This window comes from Dermochelys coriacea, chromosome 1 (assembly GCF_009764565.3).
Source record: "Dermochelys coriacea isolate rDerCor1 chromosome 1, rDerCor1.pri.v4, whole genome shotgun sequence".
Taxonomy (NCBI): Eukaryota; Metazoa; Chordata; order Testudines; family Dermochelyidae; genus Dermochelys; species Dermochelys coriacea.
In genome coordinates this window covers 45,753,620-45,776,552 of record NC_050068.2, presented here as the reverse complement: position 1 = coordinate 45,776,552, position 22,933 = coordinate 45,753,620, and the positions used below count along the sequence as shown (strand labels likewise).

Sequence of the window (22,933 nt, the reverse complement as noted above, 5' to 3'; positions counted from 1 at the left end):
GTTTGGGGGTCTGCTCAGCCTTGCGCCGTCAGGCTGCGGGGGGGGGGGGGGAGGGTCCCGTGCGGCAGAGGGCCGTGGATGTGGAGTCCTCAAGCCCCCCCCCCCCGGGTGGCAGACGCCCGAGAACGAGACCCCGCTGCGGGGCGGGCGGGGCGGTCAAAACTTGCGCAGGCAAAGCCGCGGCTGGGAGGATGCTGCGCAGAAACCCGCCTCCGCGTGGCCGGGTCCGGGAAGTCCCCGGCCGCCCGCCCGCCCCTGCCACGCGGGGAGCAGCTCCCGGGAAGGATGCACGATCCGTACCTGGGTCCGCGGTGCAGCCGCCTTCTCCTCCAGGACAAAGGGAGGCCGGGAGTACGCGGGGGGCGGGGGGCACCAGCGCGCCCGCTCCCAGCCGAGGGCTCCTGCTACAGCCTCAACTCGCACCCGGCCAGCCCCAGCGAAGAGGAGAGGCGGGCGCGGGCAGGGAGCTATATATACCCCCCGCGCGCAGCCTCTTCCAGCGGCGCCCGCTGCCTCCCCGCTCCCCAGCCTCCCGCGGCCGGCCAAGGCAGGAGCCACAGCGCCCTCTGCAGGCGCACCGGCAGCGGTGTCCCTTGGAGGCTGGTTTTCCAAAGGAGCTGGGGGTCCAGACTGGCTCAATCCTGCCGCTACAGCAAAGAAAGCCCACGGGGATGGATTTTAGGCTGCATGCAAATAAATAATAAGCAGCAGCAATTACCCAATGCTGTCCCACTTTTGACTAGGGCTGGCGCCCGGCTCTGTGGGCCCCGCTCATGGGACGTTGGCAGGTCCCCAAACGCTCCCAGAAGCATTGCCAGCCCCAGGCTGCCGAAAGCCGAGAGTCAGCTGCCCCACAAAAATCAGGGGATGGACTTAAAACTCGTGAGATTTTGAAAGATTCATTTGCCTTCTGTTTTCAGAGCCCTTAGGGTTCACATTTTCAGGCTTTTCTCTGCAAGTGTGAGGGCTAAAACCTTTTATTAAATGAAGGCTGGGATTCTCATGTAACAACACCATGATTCCAGATGCTGGGGATTTAAAAAACAGAAAGACACCAGTACTGTGAGATTTGAGATACAGTTGCAGTAGACAACACTGTTTCAGGGACCATTACTCTGACCATTAGCATTAGAAGCTAGAACTCTGCAATGCTATCACACGATGGATGATGATGTGCTAAATCCTGGTGTCTGAAATGTGGATAGGCCCTGGTCTGAAATAGCCTGAGTTTGCTAACCTTTAGGGCAATGGTTTTCAAACTTTTTTTCTGGGGACCCAGCTGAAGAAAATTGTTGATGCCTGCAATCCAACAGAGCTGGGAATGAAGGGTTTGGGGTGTAGGAGGGGCTCAGGGCTGTGGCAAAGGGTTGGGGTGTAGGGGTGCCGGTTCTGGTGTGGGGGTGGGGATGAGGGGTTTGGGATGCAGGAGGGGCTCCAGGTTTGGGGGGCTCTGGTTTGGGTTCAGGGCTTTGGGCTGCAGGTGCAAGCTCTGGGGTGGCAGCTGGCGCTTAGGGTGGGGCAGCGCATGGAGCCCCATGGTCCCCCTGCCTAGAAGCCAGATCCGCTGCTGGCTGCTTCCAGGGTGCAGAGCAGTGTTGGAAAAAAGGTAAGCACTAGCCTGCCTTAGCTGGGCAGCGCTGCTGATAGAACTTTTACTGTCCCAGCTGGCGGTGCTGACCAGAGCAAGGTGATAGTGTCTTGAAAAACCACTGCTTTAGGGTACTTTCTTTACTGAGGACAGAATGCATGCTCGAGGCCTTCCATTTCGAAGTTCCTATTCTAAATGTCAAGATTCTAATTTGTTATATGCTCTCACTTAAACCTGAAAAGGAAAACAAATTGTGCCTATTTATGATGTATAAAGAATGCCTAAAATGTGCTTCTCGAACCACCCTCCCAAAAATTTGGTTTTTTGCTTTAAAAAAAAAAAAAAAAAAAACCACACACACATTAGAAATTCAGGTCCTGTCTGATCTAGAAGACTATGATAACTGGAGAACAAATTAAGTGACAATATTGGATGCATCAAAAATGCAGGCTGAGCAACTGACTAGGAAAGGGATTTTTAGTCCCACAATAATGTATGCAAATTAATTGTTAGTACATAAAAACAGGAACATACAGTCTAGGCAAATACAGACACACAACTGAATACCATATGCAGTTGTGGCAATTGTCAAGCTGTCTGGAGTGGCTCAGAAGTACCAACCTCAGAGCAGACTGTCAAGCAGCAAGGAATCCCCAAACTGGTTATGAGTTCTATACTTAGATTTCACCAACCAAGTACCATGTGTTAATGCCTCAGGCACTAACAGTCCCCGTGGGTACTCCATTCTATCTTGCCACCCAGGCAAGCCTGCCTTTGTGCCATTTGGTCCCTTACACCAAAAATCACAGCAATATTTATGTTACTCTCAGTCCCAAAGGGCCAGTCACTTACCCCGAGTCAATGGCACCTAGATCTTACAAAGACAATGCTTGTAGGCAATCCTATAATAAAACTAAAAAAAGAAGAAATTTATGAGGTAAAGAGACAAACACACACAAATGAGTTAGTCTTAGGTTTCAAAAGGTGGTAGAATCTTCTATAATAACCAAGCTCTGTGGTCCTTGAAGACTAACCAAGGCAAAGCACTGGGGATCTTTTGCTTACGCTTAGTAATTCTTGCCCCTCAGAGTTCAAGCAGCATAGAGTGTTTCCTTGTTAAGGATTTTTATTCCCTTCCCCTAGAGTTCACGTTGATAGGATGAGTCCCCATGCAGATCTCTTCATGGGTGTGGGGGGGAGCAATCAAAGTCTTTTGTCCTCTGATGTTCCACAATGGTTTATCTGGCGTCTATGGGTTTTCTTTTTCTGGGCAGGAAATAACACCCCCTGTAGTAAACTAGTATTTCACACTCATTAATACTTCTCTCCTGACTAGTGGATTTACAATTTCAGAGCAAACACTTAAATATTACCTTATCACATGGAATACACACATTATAAGTGAGATTAATGCATGCAGCAATTTAGAAGCATATCAAAGTCTCGACACTTTCATAATCCAAATATCTATTTTAACAATACTAACAGGTGAGCCAAACTGGTTTCCAGCTATGCATTTGTCAGTGTTCAGTTGAGGCCTATTGGCCATCGCATGAGCTGGCATCTGGTCTGCCAGCATCACAGTTAGGTCATACAAAAAGTAGGAAATTAAAGTGATGACAGTCTACAACCGGCTGTACAAACCACAACTGGTGCCTGGACATAGGAGCTTGCAATATAAGGGTCAAACCAGCCCTGGGATATTCAGAAGATGAAATTAAGAAAACAAAAATTTAGTAAAAAGAAAAAAGGAGTACTTGTGGCACCTTAGAGACTAACAAATTTATTTGAGCATAAGCTTTCGTGAGCTACAGCTCACTTCATCGGATGCATTATGCTCAAATAAATTTGTTAGTCTAAGGTACCACAAGTACTCCTTTTCTTTTTGCAAATACAGACTAAAACAGCTGCTACTCTGAAACCTATATTTAGTAAATTTTTGTATGCTGTTGGCATTTAAAGTATATGCCAATTTGTATCCCTGTTCCTTTTCCTATGAAGTTACCGTTTACATGTGCTAGTGGCCTTCTGAGTATATAGGACTGAGTAAATGGCCAACTTGCATATGCGCTATTTTTTGTTGGCCATGGCTGATCCTTGATTGGCTTCTCTCCAATCCTCTTCTCTGGAGGTACCCTCCAAAATATGCAGAGAGTACCCTGCACCTCTAAATCCCTTTTTAAAAATAGTTTCTTCAAGTAATAATCTTTACACTTTTACTTTTGAGCTATTGCCCAGTGTCTTGTTTAGTTTTATATGAGCTAAAAGTTCTGTGGCAATTCATCTTATCTATATTTTTAAAGCTCTGTGTAAGTTTATACCACTATATTAAAGATATACTCCTGGAAAAACAAACAAACACACACCATCCATTGTTTCAAATCAGCTCCTAAGACCTGCTATGTAAAATGAACCAGGTTAGAGATTATGATCTGTCCATAATGTAACATATTTGGTACCATTTAGCACAGAGTGTCCATATGGAGCCTGACCCAATGCCCATTAACTCAAGACTGACTTCAGGGGGCACTGAATCAAACTCATTACGACTCTGTTCTGTTCTTGTACTGTAGAGTAGTTCATCTCATTTTTGCCTCTCATTCATATTATTTTATATATTATATATATACACACACACACACACACACACACACACACACACACACAGTATTAGTAGGATACCATTTCTGCTCAAGGACTACTACCCAACCCATAATGCTTGTATTAGTGTATAGGACAGAGGACTGCAAGTACAGTACTTGTAGCATGACAAGCTAACATAGTGTAGCAATTCCCTTAGTAAAAATTGTGCTCCGACTCATTAGTGCACGTGAAATTCATCTGTGGTGGCTTGGGTGTTGAGAGCTTTCAAGGACATTGCCCTTTCAGTAAAGCTAGTTTTCACTTCCAAAAAAAAAAAAAAAAAAAAAAAAAAGACTTAAAGAATCCAATATAAGGAGGAGTTTGTTTTGATCAGGTGCAATCTCACCACTGATGCGTTTCCCCCAAGTTTCACAATGCACTGCGCAAAGGAACAGGAACTCCAACCCAGGCCTGAATAGTCTGCAGTGAATGCTACAAAGACATATTCCATCCAGTTGGGATTGTACACAATAATAATGACAAATACCAAGATTACAAGCATCCTTTTAAGACGTTTGTCAGTTTAGACATTAATCTCAAGAAAGTGGCAGGCCCACTAATCATCCCCAAGGCATCATTGAATTCTCAATGAGGCACTCTGACAAAGAAAGCAATCTTTCAGTCTTCTTCCTATAATGGTACTTGCCAAAATTTACTAGCCATATCCAAAGTGTGGAAAATAATTGGACACCCCCCCCAGATTGGTTCAAAATATCAACAGGTCAATCAAAACCTGACTTTCTGAAAGAGATCTGTAACTGGCCTTGAGAAGGCCTTTCTTTAAAACAAAAAGAAAAGGAGTACTTGTGGCACCTTAGAGACTAACAAATTTATTAGAGCATAAGCTTTCGTGAGCTCAAGCTTATGCTCTAATAAATTTGTTAGTCTCTAAGGTGCCACAAGTACTCCTTTTCTTTTTGCGAATACAGACTAACACGGCTGCTACTCTGAAACCTTTCTTTAAAACACAACAACATTTTAGCAGCCAATTAGCACCTAAATCATTAACACCCTTGATCACCTAGCTGTTTGCATTCCAGAGATCAATTAGTGCCATCACAACACCTAATCAAATGCTATGTAAATACAGAACTTAGGTGTTTTTCTTGGCATTGGTTTCTGTGTGCAATGGGGAAATCTCTACAAAAGACAATTCATGTTTCATGGAACATTTGGGAAAGACTGAAAAAACTGCAAGTTGCATTTAAGTTTGTAGCAAGGAATGTCACAGTATGTGACTCAAGACAAGCAAAAAAGAGGAGACATTGCTTTCTCTACAGACAACGAGCAGGTCCAGCACACAATAAAGGGGGGGAGGAGGGGGAAGAAAAAAAAAAACCCTTAAAAACCTAAAGAAATGAATCCTGGGACAAACGAATGCTTGAATTAAGGTACAGCAGTTTCAAGTACAAGGTCAAAGCTAAAACCACTTCAGTTTATCCAATTTAAGATGAGCCATCATGACTAGTGGCTGTTGGCTGAATAGAGTCAACCATAGAGATGGAAACAGAATGACTCTCCAGTTGAGGAAGCTATAGGCCAGACTGTGGCCCATCCCAGCGCAAGTGGAGGAGAAGAGGAGGACATCATGAATTTGTCACAGATGCAGAGGTCCGGTGCTCTTATACAGCTTTAGAAGAGTCCATGGGAGAGCCCCTGCAGTGAGTCGGCCTCCTTAGGGTAACTCTCACTGTGGTAAGCCCCTTAGCTTCACTGCCTCCTGGGACAAAACCTCAGAGCCTTCAGTACCCCTGCTTCACGCCAGGAGCTCCCTCCAGCAAGTCCACCTGCATTGGACCCCAGAGGGAGACTTACACACCCAATGGGAGAAATGCACCCGACTTCCTGACTATGGACTACTGATTCTCAGCCTGCATTGTAAAGACAGAAGAGTTTACTAAATATCTGGATCGAGGCATAGAATGTCCTTCATTATCAGATAACAGAAAGTTACAGCATAGTCCATCTAGGTCAGTTCAGAGCCCAGAGCTCTCCTCTGACCCCTTCTTAGTCCCAGTCTGGAAGCTTCTCCTGCTTCCAGAAACCCACCACTTAACAACCCCAAGGGGCCCCTCCTTAGTCCTTTGATCTTGTTCCCCAGAAAACCTGGTCATCTGGCCATGTCCTTAGTCCTCTTTTCTCCAGCTGGTGGTAACCAGCTGGCTTTCTGCCAAGTAAGCCCTCCCAAGGGTGGGCCCCACCACAGTCATTAGTTACTAGGTGCCAAAATCCAGCCAATTGCCTTCCGGGACTCTCCAGGGGCATGGCTCCCAAGCCTAAATAGCCAAGCATCAGTCACATCTGGATGTCTAAAGACCACAACCTCCCACCTATGGGGAAACTGAGGCACACCATATTCATCCATATTATGATAAATTCCCCACTCTGTCACAGCCTCTCCCTGTTCTGCACACCTCTGCAGCTTGTGACCACAGTTGTGGTTCTTATGGTCACAAGTATGAGGACGGCTTCCACCTGTAAACACTAGTTGTGCTAGAGCTGGAAAAATCCACACCCCTCAGAGACATAGTTATGGCCGACCTAACCACTCGTGTAGACAGCACTAGGTCAATAGAAGAATTCTTCTGTCAGCCTCGGCAGATTACTTACATTGACAGGAGAACCCCTCCCATCAGCACAGGTAATGTCTAAGCTTAAAATGCTACAGTGTTTCAGTGAAGACAAGTCCTTAGGCACCTCAAGAGGAATAGGTAGGAAATCTGGCTCCAGATCCATCCTCTCCCCACAGTGGCCAGCCACAGCAGGAAGCATATGCTACACCCTCTTAAGGGACACTTTCCTTATGCACTCAGGCCTCATCTACACCTAAAAATTTTACCAGTACAACTATTTTGGTTTGGGCTGAGATTTGCAGCGGGGTAGGGTGGTGGTAGTACTGAAATAGTTATATTGGCAAGAGCCCTAGCGTGGACACAGCTATATCACTAAATAGGTGACATAAGACCAATTTATTAAATCATGTTATTCACCTTCCCATATGGAATAGCTATATTTATATAAGCATCTTTGTACTGATAACTGCATCCACACTAGGAGATTGTATTTCTTTAGCTCTACCAGTATCATTAACATGGTACAATATATGCATTTAAACAAGCTTCAGAAACGGAGGTATTGTCTCCTGAAGCTCTTGCTGTGGGAGAATCTGGCTCTACTTCAACTGTATCTTTAAAGCAGTGGCTCATTTTGCAGTTTGATTCAAGTTATAAGGAACATCTAATATGCTTAAATTATTGGTGACTGACATCTATTCAGCCATATTGCTTTAAACACAGTAACATGGATAACCTCCCTGTTTGAGGGGATACAGCCAAGTGCATGGATTTAAATACTTCGATTATTTTAAGCCATAAATTCAGTCATTTGAGATAACAGTTGCCTCTCAGAGCTGTATTACTGCTTCATAGGTGTTCCTAGCCTCTATTTGCCCAAAGCTGGGAATGGATCACTTGATTACATGTTCTGCTCATTCCCTCTGGTGCACCTGGCATTGGCCACAGTCAGAAGACAGGATACTGGACTAGATGGACCTTTGATCTGAGCCAGTATGGCTGTTCTTATATTACATTGATAACAGCAATGACATGCTAGACACAACTGATACTCATGCTAAATTGTGTTTTCTCCTGAAGGATACCATTGAAGACATTCATCCCATTGGGACCAAAGAATTCTTACCATAGTAAAGTGCACTTATGGTCAGATAAAAATGGCAGCCTGCTCAAAGCTATGCTTACTGTCTGAACGAATATAACTGAACACATTTTGCCTGAACTAATGGGACTATTGAAGTGAGTAATTTGTAATCACGAGTAAACATTGCAGAATTAGGCTTGTAGCTAGCTAAGATACTTTTTTTCCTAATTTTACTTCTGTTATTGTTAGAGAACTGATACAGCTCTAAAAGAGTGAGCTGGGTTCTATTCTGGCTTAAGTCTCAATAAAATGGTTAGCTATATTCTGCCTGCAGAATCTTTATTCCTGATGAAGATTGGTGAATGGAAAAAACAGAAGCTGACTTGCACACTGAAAATTAAGGACCCGGTTCTGCCACCCTGTTGTACCTTACTCCACAAATAGTCTTCCATGAGTAAGGACAGAAATATCTGGTCCTAGTTTTACACCACTGATAGCTGGGGGTAGGAGAGGGTGACACAAAGCCACCTACACACACCTCAGCAACAGTTCCTTTACTTGTTAAGTGAGTGAATTTGATAGAGTTAATTGAATGACAACCACCATAGAACCCTATTAGATAGTAATCTCATTAGGACAAGGTCTGTCCTTTTGTTCTGTGTTTGTACAGCACCTCTTACAATGGGGCCCTGATCCAGGACTGGGGCTCCTAGGTACCACTGCAATACAAATAAATAAAAAATAATAAAATGTTAATAATACCCTATTTTTCAGTAAGTTATTGAAAAGCCACAATTTAAGATGGTGATACTACAGATGTCAACTTCTTACAATTAAGCTGGAGTCGCTGGTTCTCCAGAGTCACTTAGGTACCACAAAGTGACCTTAAAATGGCCAGAGAGCAGGTGGAGAAAGGGAACTCTCCCCAGGCAAAGCTGCCTCCTGCACCACCTATGGCAGTGTAAAGAGAGGTGCCAGGGGTATTCCTGGGGAGAGAAGAGGCCTGGTGGAGAAGCAGAGCTCCACTATGCCCGATGTGCCATTTGCGTCAGTAGTGGATGTTAGTAGGCCCCCAGTGCTCCAATTTTCATTGAGGCCTGGTGGCCAAGGGTCCAGGAGCTGCAACTAGCTCCCTATGGCCAGCATTGTGTCCAAACATGGGGAGAATCAGTCCATGGTCTCAAAGAGGAAGATAAGGAGAGTTCCATAGTAGATGTTATGAAGTCTGAAAATTAAGGGTGCACTGTAATAGAATGAGATGAGAATAGATACCATGGTCAAATACTAGCTCAATTTAAAATTGAGCCACCAAGACCTGCCCACACTGAGGCATTCCTTAAAAAGTCTCCCATGAGTGTACTAATTCAGAAATACAACTCTGCCAGTGGGTGGGAATTGGAAGCTCTAGAGCAAACAGGATGACTGATGCTTCTCAGAGCATCCAGGTCTGTCAGACACCTTGTTGTCACCTGCTTCCAGCAGGAGGGAACCTTTCCTGTCCCAGCTGGTTGTTAGCTCCCTAACACAGCCAGCCCGTCAGCCACTCAAGCACTCTCCTCAGGCCTATACTACTCTGCCGGTTGACAATGGATGCATCCCAGCCCCTGAATCCCTTCAAAGTATCCCCCTGTAGTATCTAACCCCTGATCACAGGCTATCCACAGACACCCCAGATCCTCCATTCACAAAGGAGCAGTGTACACCAATTTAACCTTAGCCCACCACTCCTATATCATACACAGCACTTATGTCTGATTGTAGTAAAATCAAAGGAAGTTTATTTTAAGAAACAGAGGTTCAAATAGAAACAAGTGTGAGTGATGAAAACAAATGGGTACAATACATAAACAAAAGCACAAAAAGTGAACTAGGGCCTACACTTTATTAATAGTTACCTTTCCTATTTTCGATTTTCAACCCAAAATTCAGTCTTTTGCAGTGTTTGCTAGCCTCAAGGAGACAGGGCCCAGTCTTTAATCTTTTTTTTTTTAGGGTACCTCCTCAGTGATTGGTTACAAAGTTCTTTCTCTACCCTGTGATATAGTTCAGAGATCAAAAGAGAAGGTCTCAAATTTAGTGCAAGCTGAGTTATGTTTCAACTGGACTCAGAGGCAACTTAATTGCTCCAGACCTTAAAGTGTTTGAGGCCAAGGTATGCGCTCAAATTTTGTATGGTGCATAAGTATGAGGTGGAATGATCCTAGGATAGCGGTTCTTGTGGGTCGGGACCCCAAGGTGGGTCGCAAGCCCATATTAATGGAGTTGCCAGGACTGACCTTACTTGCTGGGGCCCGGGGCCAAAACCCAAGCCCCACCACCCAGGGGGAAAGCCCTAGCACCACAGCCTGGGGCTGATGCTGAAGCTTGAGCCCCACCACCTGGGGTGGTGGGGCTTTGCCCTCCCCTGCACCACCACCACCTGGGGCAGTGGGCTTGGGTGGGCTCAGGCTTTGGTCTCCTTTCCTGGGGACATGAGTAATTTTTGTTATCAGAAGGGTGTCATGGTGATTGGAGATTGGAAGTGATCCAAAACAAGTTTCTTTGGAAAATGCTGAGTCTCCCAAATACCCCAGCCACTCTCCTTACAGCCAAAGGCAGGCATTAATTCTATTGTGGTTAAAGTGCAATTCCATAATATCAATTTTTGGTTTCACATTCATAGTCTGCATCCATAATATTTGCCAAAGATGAGCAATTCCTCGGTGCTTAGTCAGGCTTTGTCACGTAAATTTCCTTGGTTAGAGTGTATGCAGAACTTTTTGCATTCTCTAGGCCTCTCAGAATTAGAACGGATTAGATTTAAAAAGTTTAAAAAATGGGAAATCCCTAATCAAATTGAGATTAGAGCATATTAATAAGCAACTAAACATGGCAGTTGTTGCCATTACAAATATGTCTTCCAATTCACCCTTGTTAAAAAGGTCAGAGGTATGCTGCTTATTTAGACAGTTTGTCCAACAAGTTAAGGAGGACCTTTACAGCTCTGTTTTCAATTTATGAAGCCAACTTGCTCAGAAGGACTATATAGTGGCATTAAGAAACATAATCAGCTCTGTCCATACAGCTCTAGACAAGTAGAAGACCTACCCCAAGAACAAGTCTGCACAGACACACCCCTGGAACCACGACCAGGGGTATTCTGCTACCCAAGATCCATAAACCTGGAAATCCTGGACGTCCCATCATCTCAGGCATTGGCACCCTGACAGCAGGATTGTCTGGCTATGTGGACTCCCTCCTCAGGCCCTACGCTACCAGCACTCCCAGCTATCTTCGAGACACCACTGACTTCTTGAGGAAACTACAATCCAATCGGTGACCTTCCTAAAAACACCATCCTAGCCACTATGGATGTAGAAGCCCTCTACACCAACATTCCACACAAAGATGGACTACAAGCCGTCAGGAACAGCATCTCCAATAATGTCACGGCTAACCTGGTGGCTGAACTTTGTGACTTTGTCCTTACCCATAACTATTTCACATTTGGGGACAATGTATACCTTCAAATCAGCAGCACTGCTATGGGTACCCGCATGGCCCCACAGTATGCCAACATTTTTATGGCTGACTTAGAACAACGCTTCCTCAGCTCTCGTCCCCTAATGTCCCTATTCTACTTGCGCTACATTGACGACATCTTCATCATCTGGACCCATGGAAAAGAAGCCCTTGAGGAATTCTACCATGATTTCAACAATTTCCATCTGACCATCAACCTCAGCCTGGACCAGTCCACACAAGAGATCCACTTCCTGGACACTACGTTGCTAATAAGCGATGGTCACATCAACACCACCCTATACCGGAAACCTACTGATCGCTATGCCTACCTACATGCCTCCAGCTTTCATCCAGACCACACCACAAGATCCATTGTCTACAGCCAAGCTCTACGATACAATCGCATTTGCTCCAACCCCTCAGACAGACAAACACCTACAAGATCTCTATCAAGCATTCTTACAACTACAATACCCACCTGCTGAAGTGAAGAAACAGATTGACAGAGCCAGAAGTCACCTACTACAGGACAGGCCCAACAAAGAAAATAACAGAATGCCACTAGCCATCACCTTCAGCTCCCAACTAAAAACCTCTCCAACGTATCATCAAGGACGACCCATCACTCTCACAGATCTTGGGAGACAGGCCAGTCCTTGCTTACAGACAGCCCCCCCAACCTGAAGCAAATACTCACCGGCAACCACACACACCGCACAACAGAACCACTAACCCAGGAACCTATCCTTGCAACGAAGCCCGTTGCCGACTCCGTCCACATATCTATTCAGGGGACATCATAGGGCCTAATCACACCAGCCACACTATCAGAGGTTCATTCACCTGCACATCTACCAATGTGATATATGCCATCATGTGCCAGCAATGCCCCTCTGCCATGTATATTGTCCAAACTGGACAGTCTATATAAAAGACTAAATGGACACAAATCAGACGTCAAGTATTATAACGTTCAAAAACTAGTCAGAGAACATTTCAATCTCTCTGGTCACTCAATTACAGACCAAAAGTTGCAATTCTTCAACAAAAAAACTTCAAAAACAGACTCCAACGAGAGACTGCTGAATTGGAATTAATTTGCAAACTGGATACAATTAACTTAGGCTTGAATAGAGACTGGGAGTGTATGGGTCATTACAAAAAGTAAAACTATTTCCCCATGTTTATTCCGCCCCCTCCGTTCCTTGGACATTCTTGTCAACTGCTGGAAATGGCCCACCTTGATTATCACTACAAAAGGTTCCCCCCCCCTCCTGCTGGTAATAGCTCACCTTATCTGATCACTCTCGTTACAGTGAGTATGGTAACACCCATTGTTTCATGTTCTCTGTGTATATAAATCTCCCCACTGTATTTTCCACTGAATGCCTCCGATGAAGTGAGCTGTAGCTCACGAAAGATTATGCTCAAATAAATTTGTTAGTCTCTAAGGTGCCACAAGTACTCCATATCTGAATGGGTGGTTGCCCTATTTGTACCATCAGCCACTAAAATAAGGCAAAGGCAAGTGGGATGATGATTATACACAATGTAATTAGTTTTAAGTTTGTATTTAGATTTTACAATAATTAAAACTAAATCCAAAAATGTAATATATTTTGGTTTTGAAACGTTGGCCTATGGCTAAGTCACTATTACTAAACTGGAAACCCTGTCATATACTGAATCAGTTGTTTGTCTTTATTCCCAGTTTGGGAGATCCCTTCACTGTCATATCGTTCCTTTTCGCTTCCCAGTGGTTTCAATGTTTATAGTTCTTCTTTGATGGTTTTCTTTGACTCTTGGTAGTTGCAGTGGTGGACAACTGAGCAATACGTTACATAATGGCCTAGAATGGGCCGGTCCCTGATGACTCACTTTCACTCCATGACCATAAGGTATAGTTTTCAGTAGTTACATTATTCCTTAATAATTACATGTGCACATCTCACAATTATGAGTACTGATAAGTATGAGTATTGATAAGTTTCAGTAGACACCTCACCTAGCCTTTATAGATAAATACCATGATGGTGTATTAGACCCGACAAACTCACTACACCTGAGACAGGAGTTGTTTGCAAAGAACAGTGAGCGCTTTGCCATTTGGCACCAATAGCTGTGTCACAGCCATCCTGGTTTTTAATCCCCCTGTGCCATCTAGGTTTGCTCTGAGCATGGTTAGAGGATAGTAATAAAGATAGCAGCAGCAGGTTTACAATACAGCTTTCACCATCACTATCAGCTGTGAAGTTCCACTGCTGGGAGTACAATGGCTGGCAATTTTAAGGAAGAGCTTATTGTAGGTAAGGTATAAGTAATGTGGGAACAGTCATAGTGGGAACAGTCATAGTAACAACTGTGGAAAAAGAACCAACAGATAGGACAGCAATGGAATTCACACTCTGAAATCATCAAGGAAGTGGATACAGAATAATGAGGGTTGTGGAAATATGACTGACAATTTGGCTTATTCACAACCCTGAATGACATGGACTCTGTTCCAGGAAAGAATATCGCAAATGAAGTGAAAGAGGAAAAAATTATAACAATGACTGACAGATTCTGAGCCAGCGGAATGCATTGGGAAATGCTTATCCAAGCTAGATCGCAAAAGTGACACAGATTGTGTGCAGCTTCTGTTACTGAGATAGCGCTACATAACAGCAGTAGAGAAAAATAGTAGTAAAAAAAATATATGTGATAAATTTCTTCACACCTTAGCAGCAGTAACTAACATCTTACAAGAACCACAATTAAGTATACACAATGATTCATATAACAGTGCCTACTTTCGATTGTAATCTCTCTCTTCACTAGTTGTGTTGGTTATTTCATGTTCATCTCACATTTCAAACCCTCAGCTTCCCCTAGGTTTTGGATGCCACCCACCAAAAAGTCTTTAGATATTTGAAGTTTTACTGTACATGGAACTAAGCATTTTTCATTGCAATATTACTTATTTAAAAATTTCATAACAAGCCAATGAGCGGAAGCCATTGAATCATAGAATATCAGGGTTGGAAGTGACCCCAGGAGATCATCTTGTCCAATCCCCTGCTCAAAGCAGGGCCAACACCAACTAAATCATCCCAGCCAGGGCTTTGTCAAGCCTGACCTTAAAAATCTCCAAGGAAGAAGATTTCACCACCTCCCTAGGTAACCCACTTCACCACCCTCCTAGTGAAAGTTTTTCCCTAATATCCACCTAAATCTCCCCCACTGCAACTTGAGATCATTACTCCTTGTTCTGTCATCTGCTACCACTGAGAACAGTCTAGAGCCATCCTCTTTGGAACCTCCTTTCAGGTAGTTGAAAGCAGCTATCAAATCCCCCCCCCCCCATTCTTCTCTTCTGCAGACTAAATAATCCCAGTTCCCTCAGCCTCTTCTCATAAATCATGTGCTCCAGCTCCCTAATCATTTTTGTTGCCCTGCACTGGATGCTTTCCAATTTTTCCCATATCTTTCTTGTAGTGTGGGGCCCAGAACTGGACACAGTACTCCAGATGAGGTCTCACCAATACCGAATAGAGGGGAATGATCATGTCCCTCAATCTGCTGGAAATGCTCCTACTTATACATCCCAAAATGCCGTTAGCCTTCTTAGCAAGAAGGGCACACTGTTGACTCATATCCAGCTTCTTGTCCACTGTAACCTCTAGGTCCTTTTCTGCAGAACTCCTGCCTAGCCACTCAGTCCCTAGTCAGTAGCAGTGCATGGGATTCTTCCATCCTAAGTGCAGGACTCTGCACTTGTCCTTGTTGAACCTCATCAGATTTCTTTTGGCCCAATCCTCTAATTTGTCTACATCTCTTTGTATGCCATCCCTGCCCTCCAGCGTATCTTTCAACAGCGGCACAGGAGCTAGCAAACAGAGCTGTAAACAGGGGAGTTTGAGTGGGCGTTTGAAAGGGGAGTTTGTATTGTGCTGATTGTTTGGGGTTTGCTTTTGCTGGGGGGGATGGTCTTTTTGGTGTGACTTGTGTTTCCCAGATTAACAGGACTTAGGTGGGAAGGCGATGACAGATACGGAGGCAGCTGTGGGAGTGACTCCTGTAGTGGAAGACACATTGAGGATGACTGGATGTGGAAGCTGTGGTATGTACATGATCCTGGAGGGGGGAACCGGTAAGAGTTTTTTCTGCATGAAATGTCGTCTGATAGAGCTGATGGAGGAAAAGATCCAAGGCTTGGAGATGCAGGTGGAAAGTCTGGTTGAGTTTAGGAAGGGGTTTGAGCAGATGATGGAGCAAAGATATGAGGTATCTGAAGGGAAAAGCTCAGACTCACAGATGGAAGCAGGGCTGGGGAATTTTGAGGGGAGACTGGGTGAGGAAAGTGGTCAGTGGAAGCATGTGACTCAAAGAACCAGGCAGAGGAAAAGACGGGCTAGTGAAGGAGAAATAGAGCTTAGGAACAGGTTTGCAGAGTTGGCAAATGAAGAAGGGGCTCAGCAGGTACTTGTTGAAGGTGGAAGGGTAAGGAAGAAGAGAAGAGAGGCTAGTCCTATAGGAAAAGTGGAAGAGTCAAGGGAGACTACACTAAATATGAGCCCCAGGAGGATACAGGATGGGTTGAAGAAGATAAGGGAAAATAGGAATGGAAAGAACTTGCAGACAGAGGGAACAGGGGAGAGACTGGAGAATAGCACTGTCACCAGCAAAAGGCAGGTCTATGTGATTGGGGACTCTTTATTGAGAAGAATAGACAGGCCTGTAACTAGAGCTGATCCAGAGAATAGAAGGGTGTGCTGTCTTCCGGGTGCTAAGATACGGGATGTAGACCTGAGGTTGAAAAGAATCCTAAAGGGAGCGGGAAAGAATCCCCCAATTATCCTTCATGTGGGAACAAATGATACGGCTAGATTCTCGCTGGAAAGTATTAAGTGAGACTATGCTAGGCTGGGGAAGACGCTTAAGGAAATTGAGGCTCAGGTGATCTTTAGCGTGATCCTGCCTGCTCCTAGAGAAGGGCAACAAAGGTGTGACAAGATTATGACTGTCAACAGATGGCTTAGGCAGTGGTGCTATAAGGAGGGCTTTGGGATGTATGGCCACTGGGAGGCATTCACGGACAGAGGACAGTTCTCTCGGGATGGACTTCATCTGAGTAGGGAAGGAAATAGACTTCTAGGATCGAGGCTGGCACAACTGATAAAGAGAGCTTTAAACTAGGAATTAGTTTAGGGGAGATGGATGGGAGATGTCCAGGAAATCTCCACACCAGATTTTAGCATTAACGGAAGAAGACGAAGTAAGAAAGGATACAGCCGTGGGTAGGAGAATGTATATAAGGAGCGAGAGCGGTGTGGATACTAGTCTAATAGGTTATACTGGCTGTAGAATGACTGTGCCTAATAGGGTACAAAATGTGAGCGAGGCCAAACAGCAAAAATTAAGATGTTTGTACACCAATGCGAGGAGCCTAGGTAACAAAATGGAGGAACTAGAGCTACTGGTGCAGGAAGTGAAACCAGATATTAGAGGGATAACAGAAACATGGTGGAATAGTAGTCATGACTGGACTACAGGTATTGAAGGGTATGTGCTGTTTAGGAAAGACAGAAACAAAGGTAAAGGTGGTGGAGTAGCATTGTATATCAATGATGAGGTAGAATGTAAAGAAATAAGAAGCGATGCAATGGATAAGACAGAGTCCGTCTGGGCAAAAATTACGTTGGGGAAGATAACTAGTAAAGCCTCTCCTACGATAGTGTTTAGGGTGTGCTATAGACCTCCGGGATCTAATTTGGATATGGATAGAGCCCTTTTTAATGTCTTTAATAAAGTAAATACTAATGGAAACTGCGTGATCATGGGAGACTAACTTCCCAGATATAGACTGGAGGACCAGTGCTAGTAATAATAATAGGGCTCAGATTTTCCTAGATGAGATAGCTGATGGATTCCTTCATCAAGTAGTTGCTGAACGGACTAGAGGGGATGCCATTTTAGATTTTAATTTTGGTGAGTAGCGAGGACCTCATAGAAAAAATGGTTATAGGGGACAATCTTGGCTCAAGTGATCATGAGCTAATTCAGTTCAAACTAAATGGAAGGATTAACAAAAATAAATCTGCAACTAAAGTTTTTGATTTCAAAAGGGCTGACTTTCAAAAATTAAGGAAATTAGTTAGGGAAGTGGATTGGACTGAAGAACTTATGGATCTAAAGGCAGAGGAGGTCTGGGATTACTTTAAATCAAAGCTGCAGAAGCTATCGGAAACCTGTATCCCAAGAAAGGGGAAAAAATTCATAGGAAGGAGTTGTAGACCAAGCTGGATGAGCAAGCATCTTAGAGAGGTGATTAAGAAGAAGCAGAAAGCATACAGGGAGTGGAAGATGGGAGGGATCAGCAAGGAAAGCTACCTAATTGAGGTCAGAACGTGTAAGGATAAAGTGAGACAGGCTAAAAGTCGAGTAGAGTTGGACCTTGCAAAGGAAATTAAAACCAATAGTAAAAGGTTCTACAGCCATATAAATAAGAAGAAAACTAAGAAAGAAGAAGTGGGGCCGCTTAACACTGAGGATGGAGGGGAGGTTAAAGATAATCTAGGCATGGCCCAATATCTAAAACAAATACTTTGCCTCAGTCTTTAATAAGGCTAAAGAGGATCTTAGGGATAATGGTAGCATGACAAATGGGAATGAGGATATGGAGGTAGATATTACCATATCTGAGGTAGAAGCAAAACTGAAACAGCTTAATGGGACTAAATCGGGGGTCCCAGATAATCTTCATCCAAGATTATTAAAGGAATTGGCACCTGAAATTGCAAGCCCATTAGCAAGAATTTTTAATGAATCTGTAAACTCAGGAGTAGTACCGAATGATTGGAGAATTGCTAATATAGTTCCTATTTTTAAGAAAGGAAAAAAAAGTGATCCGGGTAACTACAGGCCAGTTAATTTGACATCTGTAGTATGCAAGGTCCTGGAAAAAATTTTGAAGGAGAAATTAGTTAAGGACATTGAAGTCAATGGTAAATGGGACAAAAATACAACATGGTTTTACAAAAGGTAGATTGTGCCAAACCAACCTAATCTCCTTTTTTGAAAGAGTAACAGATTTTTTAGATAAAGGAAATGCAGTGGATCTAATTTACCTCGATTTCAGTAAGGCATTTGATACCGTGCCACATGGGGAATTATTGGTTAAATTGGAGAAGATGGGGATCAATATGAACATCAAAAGGTGGTTAAGGAATTGGTTAAAGGGGAGACTGCAACGGGTCCTACTGAAAAGGTGAACTGTCAGGTTGGAGGGAGGTTACCAGTGGAGTTCCTCAGGGATTGGTTTTGGGACCAATCTTATTTAATCTTTTTATTACTGACCTCGGCACAAAAAGTGGGAGTGTACTAATAAAGTCTGCAGATGATACAAAGCTGGGAGGTATTGCCAATTCAGAGAAGGATCAGGTTATTATACAGGAGGATCTGGATGACCTTGTAAACTGGAGTAATAGCAATAGGATGAAATTTAATAGTGAGAAGTGTAAGCTTATGCATTTAGGGATTAACAACAAGAATTTTAGTTATAAATTGGGGACGCATCAATTAGAAGTAATGGAAGAGGAGAAGGACCTTGGAGTATTGGTTGATCATAGGATGACTATGAGCTGCCAATGTGATATGGCTGTGAAAAAAGCTAATGCGGTTTTGGGATGCATCAGGAGAGGCATTTCCAGTAGGGATAAGGAGGTTTTAGTACCATTATACAAGACCTGGTGTGAGACCTCACCTAGAATACTGTGTGCAGTTCTGGTCTCCCATGTTTAAAAAGGATGAATTCAAACTGGAGCAGGTACAGAGAAGGGCTACTAGGATGATCCGAGGAATGGAAAACTTGTCTTATGAAAGGAGACTTAAGGAGCTTGGCTTGTTTAGCCTAACTAAAAGAAGGTTGAGGGGAGATATGATTGCTCTCTATAAATATATCAGGGGGATAAATACAGGAGAGGGAGAGGAATTATTTCAGCTCAGCACCAATGTGGACACAAGAACAAATGGGTATAATCTGGCCACCAGGAAGTTTAGACTTGAAATCAGACGAAGGTTTCTAACCATCAGAGGAGTGAAGTTTTGGAATAGCCTTCCAAGGAAAGCAGTGGGGGCAAAAGATCTATCTGGTTTTAAGATTCTATTCGGTAAGTTTATGGAGGAGATGGTATAATGTGATTTTGGCAAGTAATTGATCTTTAAATATTCAGGGTAAATAGGCCAAATCCCCTGAGATGGGCTATTAGATGGATGGGATCTGAGTTACCCAGGAAAGAATTTTCTGTAGTATCTGGCTGGTGAATCTTGCCCATATGCTCAGGGTTTAGCTGATTGCCATATTTGGGGTCGGGAAGGAATTTTCCTCCAGGGCAGATTGGAGAGGCCCTGGAGGTTTTTCACCTTCCTCTGTAGCATGGGGCATGGGTGACTTGAGGGAGGCTTCTCTGCTCCTTGAAGTCTTTAAACCATGATTTAAGGACTTCAATAGCTCAGACATAGGTGCGGTTTTTTGTAGGAGTGGGTGGGTGAGATTCTGTGGCCTGCGCTGTGCAGGAGGTCGGACTAGATGATCAGAATGGTCCCTTCTGACCTTAGTATCTATGAATCTATCACTCCTCCCAGTTTAGTGTCATTTGCAAACTTGCTGAGGGTGCAATCCACACCATCCTCCAGATCATTAATGAAGATATTGAACAAAATTGGCCCCAGGACTCACCCTTGGGCACTCTGCTTGATACCAGCTGCCAATTAGACATGGAGCCATTGATCACTACCCATTAAGCCTGATGATCTAGCCAGCTTTCTATCCACCTTTAGTCTATTCATCCAGCCCATACTTCTTTAACTTGCTGGCAAGAATACCAGAGACCTGCAACCCAGCTAGACCTTATGGTCAGAAGGTTTATTTAGGCTTTGCTCCTCACCACCATTTGTGGCAGGCACCAGGTGTACAGCCCTAAAATCCCTGTCTGTGGGGGCAAGGTTTCCTCAGCTGTCAGTGTGACAGGGAGTTCAACTTTGGAGGCAAGGAAGGGTCCAAGAGCTCCCTGCAGACATGTGAAGTAACAGACCTTTCCAAAATGGACCTCCCAGTAGATATTAGACAGCTGCAGAACAGGGAGCCTACAAGGCACAGACTATCCCCTTAGACCTCTCTAACCTCCTAGCAGCTAACTTTTGGGGATAGGGGGAGAAAGTAACAGAATCGCAGTCCCCAGACTCCTCTGCAGATGGTTTTACAAAGGTTATAGTAACCTTTGGGCCCAGGGCTTCAGTAGCTTCCATGGAGCCTATCCAGGGAAGGCAAAGATTCAGTCAGGGGGATGAGGAGCCTCTTATAGTTCTCCAGAGAGCCTGACAACAGAACAGCTGAAGTACCACACCACATTCCCTACCACACTACCCTCATCCACAGGAGAAAGTAGACTGGCATGATACTTCTATACACAGCAGTAAGGGGCTAACATGCCTGTAATGGGGGACAGGGGGCACTCACTTCTTGAGTCCCTCCTAGCAGCTGCAAGGTTTCCCCCCCACTCCTGGCACCCCCTGTAGGTTGCCAACCTGCCTAGGCAAGTCTTCAGTGGCTCAGCCCTCTGGCCAAGTCACACAGTCAAATTGATTCCTTCCAGGATAGCAGAATTCAACAAACTATGTGCCTTCACCAAGGTCTTCCTCCCCATCTCTGAGCCCTTGAAATCCAGGCCTTTACTCAGATTTCTAAGGGAGCCTTGTTCCACTTCCCAGAGCTTAGGCCACTTTGCTAGCAGCCAGTGGGGGAAATCAGGCCCACCCACTACACCAGGTTCCAACCCAGGGACCGTATAAACAGCAGCCACATGCTGTTTCCTTTAATTAGTTGCTCCTGCATTAGCTGGGCCTCTTCCCACCTAGTCCCTTTACCTCCACCTATTACCTTAGGGTTAGAATTCTCATCTTCTCACTCCCACATTTAGCAAATGCAGCCCATCAAACTGCTCTAGCCAGAGCACAAGATCAATCCATCCTAACCAGGAACTAACATGCTAAAGCCCTGCAGCTCCTTTTATTTAAGCCTGGCTGGTCTCTGATTGACTGCTACCATACAGCCTTTCTAGGCAGGCCTGGAGGACCCACTTTCACTGCTCCTTCATGGGGCAGGATGTAGTAGGACAGCAGGGCTTCCAGCAGGGGTCACGTACACCTGTCACAATGGCCATCAGGATTTTGCTCTGGGTGTTTGATCTTGCTTTGTGACTAGACTACGTGGACTTGGAGTTAGCTAAAACATCCCTGTTTTAAAATCCATCATGCAAATGCTCTTTTGTAGAGTAGAGATTTAGAACCAAGTGTTATTGTCTATGTTTGAGCTTCACAGTAATCTCTGCATAGGAAACTGGAGAGAAAGGACATTCATTGGCAGATCCATGTGTACTTAACAGTGTTGTATAAGTAATATATTTCCCTCTCTGTTGCGGCTCAAACACCATGGTGATAAGCATGTTCTCATCTCAGCCTCTGCCTTTTCTTACCCATTATGCTCATCTACACATGCTCTCCAGACTGATCCCTTTGCCTGCTCTTCCCCAGTCCTTGTTTGTGCCTTCTTTCCTGACCCTCTTGTGAAAAGCCTGCTGTTCTAGCTGTGACAAGTGCCCTCCCTCCTTAGGACACACTTGTTTCAGGAAGCCTTCCTACACTGGTCTCACCAGGGATATTTCAGACCCTTCTGGAGTTTGAATTATTGTTTTGTGTATTTTAGTTGACAGAGAGAGACTTTAAGCTCCTCAAAACTAGGAGCTTATCATCTTCCTACAAGTTCTGTAAATTTGCTGTAGAAAGTGTCTACCTCACAATATTTAGCATTAGTTTGTCTGTAAAATGTCATTACATGGCAGGAAATTCCAGCTCCTAACACCATGGAAGTGGAGTGGTGAGAGAATTGTGGATTCACTGCCCTCAGTCTGAAGATCGTTTGTGTCCACCTATGTCGTCACCATAAAATTACAAAGACATAAACTTAAAAGTGTTTTCAGCTAGAATGAGAAGGTAGCAGTGCTTTGTAGAGAGGAAGGAAGCTGGTCTGGTAGCTAAAGACCAGAAATGAGAATCAGGAGAGCTGGTTTGGAAATAATGCTTTCCTGCCTCATGAGGACGTTCTAAGACTATGTTCATTAATGTTTGTGAGGTATTCATATCCTACAATGAAGGACATAGAAAGATCTTTAAAAAATCAGTCCATACAAACAATTCATCCATCACCTAGTAATGTCTGATTTTAGGACTTCCTGAGCACGCAGAGCTCTCTCTGAAGTCAGGCAATTAAATCCCATAGTATGACAATATTACCAGGATTTTAGTTTCAGAAAGGCAGTTGTTACTTGTTCGGTCCAGTAGAAAATACTAAATTACAGCACGCTTGTTTTTGTGCTTGTTCAACAGCATCAAGCAAAGTTTGACCTTTCATCTTTCCAGTAGTTAGTTGCAGACACTCTATAAATAATACAAATAAGCCACCCCCAGCCTAGCATGCTGTGAAGCTAGTTGCTAAGGCAGTAA

General features: G+C 44.2%; 1 protein-coding gene across 1 annotated transcript in view; it reads right to left on the bottom strand.

Annotated features, from left to right (window-relative positions):
• Window positions 1-549, bottom strand: part of MTUS2 (microtubule associated scaffold protein 2) — a 503,536-nt gene extending 502,987 nt beyond the window's left edge. Inside the window, exon 1 of the mRNA XM_038385037.2 lies at window positions 301-549. The gene's annotated coding sequence lies outside the window, so the exon portion shown is untranslated. The remainder of the gene's footprint in view (window positions 1-300) is intronic.
• Between the last annotated feature and the right edge of the window lie 22,384 nt (window positions 550-22,933).